The 7,041-nt window shown below is 38.8% G+C and overlaps 1 non-coding gene across 1 annotated transcript; it reads left to right on the top strand.

The window, feature by feature from the left end:
- The first annotated feature begins 1,726 nt into the window (after positions 1 to 1,726).
- On the top strand, positions 1,727 to 1,799 carry TRNAN-GUU (transfer RNA asparagine (anticodon GUU)). Its single transcript has one exon. It is a non-coding gene; the product is annotated as a tRNA-Asn (tRNA).
- Positions 1,800 to 7,041: the final 5,242 nt, after the last annotated feature.

The following is a 7,041-nucleotide window of genomic DNA, read 5'->3' as shown; positions in this document are numbered from 1 at the left end:
AGTAAACTCTAACTGAATGGTGGCTACCCTCAGTGATTTATTATTTGATTAATAGAATGCACCAGAAGGAACATTCTGGGACTTCCAAGTTTAGACCATACACTGACTGTGGCTTCATCCCTGGCTATCTTAAAATGCTCATTCTAGGGAGCTTATTCCCTCTGAGAACCCAGCTGACATAAAGTGAGAAGCTGAGGCCACACAGAGAGGCCAAGATTGGTGTTGTGGTCAAAAACCCCAAATCAGCCAGCTTTGTGAATGAACCATCTTGGTCATCAAATTAGTAGGCCTTCCAGGTGAGCAGAGCCCCAGCTGACAACTGTCAGGGACTGTTCTAGAGATCGCAAGTCAGAAGAAGTGTATCCTATACTTTCAGGTTTTTCAGCAAGTATTTATAAATATAACTTATTCCCTTGATATTAATTAGCTCACTCTTATGAAGTAGGTACCTGGGGTCATTTACACCCACTGTATGAATTTAGATATGGTGTAGAACAGCTAACCTGGGAAATCTCAGTGGCTTAACACATAAAATGTTTATTTCTTGATGATAGTACATATCCAACATAAGTTGCTCAGTGACCCTACTAAACTAAGTTATGAAGGGATTCAAGCACCACTATCTCATACCTACATTTTCTAAGACACAAGTTCTTTCTGTTTGCTGAGGTAGGGAAAAGACTGGAGAATCACTTTAAAAAGCTCTTTTCACTCTCATGCACATGTAATTGACCCAAACTGGCCACGTGGCTCTCCCTAACTGAGAGGACCATGCAAATATAGATGAGCGAATGAAGTATGCTTGGTATTACTGACTTTCCACATTCACAGACTTGGACTGTAGTCAGGACTTTCATGAGACATTCAACTTATGTTTGAATGTTAGGTGTGGACATAGAAAAATTTGATGAAAATTTCGAAGCTTGAAAAATGAAAGAAACAAGGCAAACATGATCAAAAATAGCAATAATAATATTCAGAAGAACAATAACAAAAATAAGAAGAAATATTATTTAGGGTTTAGAATATACCAGGAATGTTCTAAGAACTTAAAATGAATCATTTTATTTAATCCTCACAACTACATTCTAAAGTAATTATTATTATCCTTATTTTATAGATGAGAAAACTGAAATACAGAGAGATTAATTGGCCCAAGTTCACACAGCTAGGTGGTAGCAGAGACAAGATTTGAATCCAGGTAGACGTTTCTAGATTTTGTTAAAATGGAAAAAAAAAGGAAAAATCCAAGGATAGCACCTGAAGTAAGCCAGACCGTTGTATTCCCAAAAGCCTATCAGAATTGCATCATTACCATATTGAAATTCTATGGACCAGAGTCTGAGTCTCAGCCTTCCAAGCTGAGAAATATCTATCAGCCAACCAGGCATGGACTTTCAGAAGTAACTTGAGACTGATACATAATCAGAATGTATACATTTATAATGAGAATTTGTATGGCTCTCATATCCCCAAGAAGTTCATGCTCTTTGTTTAGGAAAGCTATGAGGGAAATATAACTATAGCAAAGGTACTTGTTTATTAATTTATAATTAATGGTACAGTTACTAAGTAGCCTGAGCACCAGAGTTCTCAGACCTGAGCGATATTCCTCCAAAGGAAATGGATATTGAACCTGAAAGGTATTTGGTGAAAGGGAACTGGAACTAAAAGTTAGTTATGTGAATCCATTGTGTGTTGACATTAAGGAGAATAGAATGGGGGCGCCTGGCTGGCTCCGTTGGTAGAGTGTGTGACTGTTGATCTCAGGGTCATGAGTTCAAGCCCCATGTTAGGCATAGATCTTACTTAAAAATAAGAGAAGAAAAGGGAAGGAAGGAAGGAAGGAAGGAAGGAAGGAAGGAAGGAAGGAAGGAAGGAAGGAAGGAAGGGAGGAAGGGTCTCATCTCCACAGTAAGAATTGTATCTGTCAGGTATAGTCTACATTCAAACCACCACTCTCCATTCAGTCCACACTCGGGGCTTCCAAATTTTCTCGGCTCATGATATCCTTAGTGCCTCACAATTTTTTTCACAGTGCCTGTGGGACAAAGGAAATACCAAATAGTTCCTTTTGTAAAGTAGCCAGGGCCAATCAATTTAATATGTACTCATTTGTTAATAACATAGGGCCATTCGAAAAAAATAATGTGTATATGTTTAAAAAATACATATTTATATTTAATTCTTAAATAACCACAACTACGAATAGGTATGCCCCTGTTGGACACTACACAACTTTTCAAACCTTGAAATCAAATTGGACAACACCCTCATTTCCTATTCCATGTTGATTTTCATGTGGTACTTGCTTCTAATCGCAGAAACTGCTGAACACCCAACGTTTCAAGGATATGACCTCACTGAATGGAATGTAGTACTGTCTAATATTCCAGCTATGAGGTACCTAGTAGTCTGTGCAGCATCCAACAGATGGATGTCGGTTGTTGCTCTGCTTCCCTTGAACATTTGTAGTATAACACAGAGCTCCAGTGTGAATGTGGGAAGCCCTAGACAATGCTTAGACTGGCACAGTCATCATTTGCTTCTGACAATTTGTGCTAGCTTATGGGACTAATCCTCCTTGACTGGACCCATCTTTTCTTCAGTTATGTTAATATATTCTACCTGGTACATTTGTCCCAGGGCTAAAGCCTTCAGCCTCTACCACAACTACATCTCTCTTGAAACCTTGTTTCCTATTTAACTCTCTGATGACAGCTCTGTTCACCTGGATCCCAAGCTCCTAAGGAGCACCTCAATGCAGCTTGTAAGGACAAATAAGAGAAACTACTCAAAACTATTCAAGAACTTGGTATGAAAGCTGCAAGTATCATGTTGGGAAGGTCATTGATCTGAAAAGTTTTGGGGTCTGTCACTCTGCTAGTCTTAGTATTGAATATCAAGCCCAAATGAAAAGTGAGTGCCGGACTGAGACATCCCAGATCTTTACCTCTGCCACTTGGCCCTGTTTCGTGAACTCAATAACAGCAAATCTGAATAATTCGCCAGGCCAGACTGAGTTTCCACAGGTATCAAAGCATCCTCTGCTGCCCAATAGATGTTCTTTTCCTTCTTCAACCTAACAGTATGTATTTCATTTTGCTATGGCAAAAAAGAGGGAATAATATTTAAATAAGCAGTAAATAACATATTTTGGCTACCTCTGCATGCATTAATCATGTACTCAGTCATCACAGCTTCAGAGAATCCAGCTTCGAGGCAGATCACATTAGCATGTCAAAGAGACATAATTTTTACGAGGAAACTCTGAAGATTGTCCCTAACTAGTTGATATGTTCTAGGTTTCAATAATTGAAAAAGACCTTCCCCCCCTTTTTCAATGTAGTATATGCTGCCGTCACTCAGAAATAAAAGCAAGTATATAAAATCAGAGAAAAATACTGGTTCAATTCCTTTTCTCTGTGAAAATGATTCCACGGATCATAAAAATCCATTGGTCTAAAAGAGAGAAGCTGATCATCATTATCAAGTATCTCTTTTTTCAGTTCGTCTATTCTTAGCCAATTGTTGGAGGGGAGAGTGAGTATGGCTGAACAATAATACAACCTGTCTTCTAATAGGTGTGAGGAAGTTTTATGTATTAAGATTTTCTTTATTTATTAATTTTTCTTCTAACCCCTCTAATCAATAGTTTCTAATACTTGGCTTTGCAAATGTATTTTATTTATCCTTTAGGACTACTGAACATGCTGTTTGCCTAAAGCACTGGTCCAAACATTAGGCAGTTAAGTTCTCTTCTGGCTCTGGCACTAGGAAACAATAATTTTGGGAATTACAGTATTAGATTTCACCAGGATGACCTGAATAATAAACCTCCTCAAAATCCTGGTAGTTTTTGACAACAAATATTTACTTCTATTCCACATTACATGCAGGTTGATCTGCTCCAGGACTGTTCCTTGCATCTCTTATTATCCTAGGGCCCAGCTATGGGACACCCCCACCTGGATGGGATGCTCATGGGATGAAGGTCAAGGGCACAGAGAGCTGGTGAGAATTCAAATACTCCATAAAGTTTCATCTCAGATCTGTTGCAATGCGACTTCAATATTCTGTTGGCCGAAGAAAGTCCCAAAGATAAGCCCAACATCAGCAGGATGGGGAAATACATTCTTCTCAAGTGGAGAGTGAATATTTGATGACCAGTAATACAATCTACCTCAGTCTGTCATCTTGGTCACATTCATTTGTTTTTTGCACACAAAATGTACTCACCTCCATTGCAGGAAAGGGAGTCTTCCAAAAGTGGCCTCTAATCATGGCACCAAGGTTCAAATCCAACATGTCACAGTAGTGTCTATATAAGGTCTAAATATGTCTTGATGAAGTCCCAAAAGTTCTTTTTTGCTTTTGTTTCCCTTGCCTTTGGAGACGTGTCTTGAAAGAAGTTGCTGTGGCATCGACATGGATGGAACTGGAGGGGGTTATGTTAAGTGAAATAAGTCAGGCAGAGAAAGACAATTGTATAGTTTCACTCATATGTGGAACATAAAGAATAGCATGGAAGACCATGGCGGGGGGGACTGAAGAGGAAGAAATCAGAGAGGGACTCAAACCATGAGAGACTACGGACTCCGGGAAACAAACTGAGGGTTTCAAAAGGGGGGGTGGGTGGGAGGATGGGGTAGCTGGGTGCTGGGCATGCGTTGTGATGAGCACTGGATGTTATATGCAACTAATGAATCGTTGAACACTACATCAAAAACTAATGATGTACTATATGTTGGCTAACTGAACATAATAAAAAAATAATAAATTTTAAAAAGGTCTAAATGTGGCCCCTTTTGATTTTGAGACCTATGAAATAAAAAGATAAATTATCTGTACATACACACACAGAGCATAGTTGCAGGACAAAGCAGGTTAACTACAACAAACATCACCATCTGAAAAAGCAGAGTGAGAGACACAAAGTGATCATTGGTCCATAGCAATTCAGAACCCCTGCTGGCCAAATGTTGCAAGATCTCCCTATTCTTGGGGGTAGGGGATGTTTCCTGATTAGGCCCTATTTGGCTCCCTGGGAATAGCTCCCTGATCCACTTCCTCCATGGGTACTGGAACCACCATCTGGGAAGAACTTTTCCCTCATCATTTCTTTGCTCCTATCTTAAGAAGCCACAGGGGTTTATGAGATTTGGGGGGCTGAGCTGCTTTCTCAGCCAGCTCCCAGCCCACAGAATTGGTGGCCCAAGTGTGAGTTTCTATTTATTATAATCCTATGCCTTTTACATTCAGGCTGGCAGTACCATTAGTAATATAACTCTTTCAGAAATTTTGCTGACTTATGTTTTTATTCCAGGGCTGTAGCCATGTCAAAATTCCTTTTAAGCCGTGTCTCCCTCACTAGACTTAATTACAAGTGATTTATATTTATCAGCCCTCTGTGGGACCAAGTCCTTTGTCCCTTTTCCTCAGCCTTCTCCAAGTGAAAGGAGTTATTGGAGGCTACATGAATCCAATCAGAAATTAAAGAAATCTGTGATTGTTTCAGCCTTGATTGGCTTTTGCCCCCAGGCTATGTTATGAATATCAATTTCGGCTCAAAGGATTTCTCACTTTCATCTTGACTATCTAGAAATGAGAAAATATTTCATTTTCTAGTCCTCTAGTTTCCCTTTGACTCTCCGTGTTCCCTTGCCAACCACATAGATCCTTTCTCAGCTTATTCTTTCTTATATTAGTTTTATAAGCATATCTAAGGACAACCAGCTCCAAACACTAAATATCTTAAGTACCTTGTCAGCCTCCTAGGTATTTTCATTCAAAAGTTTAACTAAATATTTCCTTATTGCATAACATGGGGGCCCATTCTTCTGGACTCCCACGAATTTCCTTGCCACACACCAACCACACCCAAGCCAATGCTAGAACTATTTGTTTATTTGTTGTTACTATGGAAAATGCTTTACTTCTAAATATCAATACCTCCATTTGTCAGCTTCAAGAATATTATGCTCCATTACAAAAAAAGAAAAAGAAAAATTTCAAAATCTTAATGACTTACATTACAGATACTCAGATTGTATTCCCATTGCTTGTTGTTGGCTGTGGGTTGTGGGCTGAAGGTGTGCTTCAACCTGTGAATTGGATTTAGGTGTGCTCCACAAGTTGGTGGAAACTTGTAATGCCTTTTAAAGTACAGAATTGTCAAAATGGCCCTTCTGCCATATTCCATTAGCTAAAGCAAGTTACATGATCAGGTCCCAAATTCATGGAGTGGAGAAGTACATTTCTCTCAGTGGCAGGAGAGAAAGCTGAATATTTGTTGAAGAATAATTTAATTCACCACAGTTGCTACACTTTTATTGGCCTTACTCTGATGTGAGTCAAGGAAAGGAAAGGATGATGTCTAAGCAATCATTCTGTATAACTAATGATTCAATGTCAAAGTACCCTCCATGGTATTTACAAAACAGCTTTAATGCACTGGCTCTTATTTTGAAATCAAACTGAAACATACCTCCCTCTTGCTCTCTTCTACTGTATATACCCTGCAGTGAATGAGCATGCTCTAATGATATTTAGATCGAGTACAGCACAAGCTGTGTGTAACTTATAATTAAATTATCAGTGACAAGTGTCAGTAATTTCCTTATCTATAGCGTCAAAACATATGAAAGTGAATTTATGATCCCTTTAGATAAATTTCAATATCATTAAGTCACCAAAGGGCTGCACTGAATTATATTTAGCAAATAAGTTGGCTTCTAGTACTATCATAACATGGTCATTTGGCCTGTCAGCCAGGTTTACCCTGGCTTTCCATTTGAAAAATAAGAAAAATAAGTTTTTCTATAATACGACCAGGCATAAAGTAAAACGTCTATTACCCACTCTCCACCTTCTCCTCTCAGCATCAATAGTGGATAGGAGGTTGGAATTTTTTAGAAGTATGTGAATTTTTGACATTTATCTTACAAATAATATTTACATATGAGGGTCAAACTTAGAACAGTCATCCTGAAGCTTATGCCAAAAGGGAAGTGTGAACCATGGCAGAATGTGCTTTTCTTG

Source organism: Ursus arctos, unplaced genomic scaffold (genome assembly GCF_023065955.2).
Source record: "Ursus arctos isolate Adak ecotype North America unplaced genomic scaffold, UrsArc2.0 scaffold_11, whole genome shotgun sequence".
Lineage (NCBI taxonomy): Eukaryota > Metazoa > Chordata > Mammalia > Carnivora > Ursidae > Ursus > Ursus arctos.
Note: the sequence above shows the minus strand (reverse complement) of the source record. Positions and strands in the feature narration are given on the sequence as shown.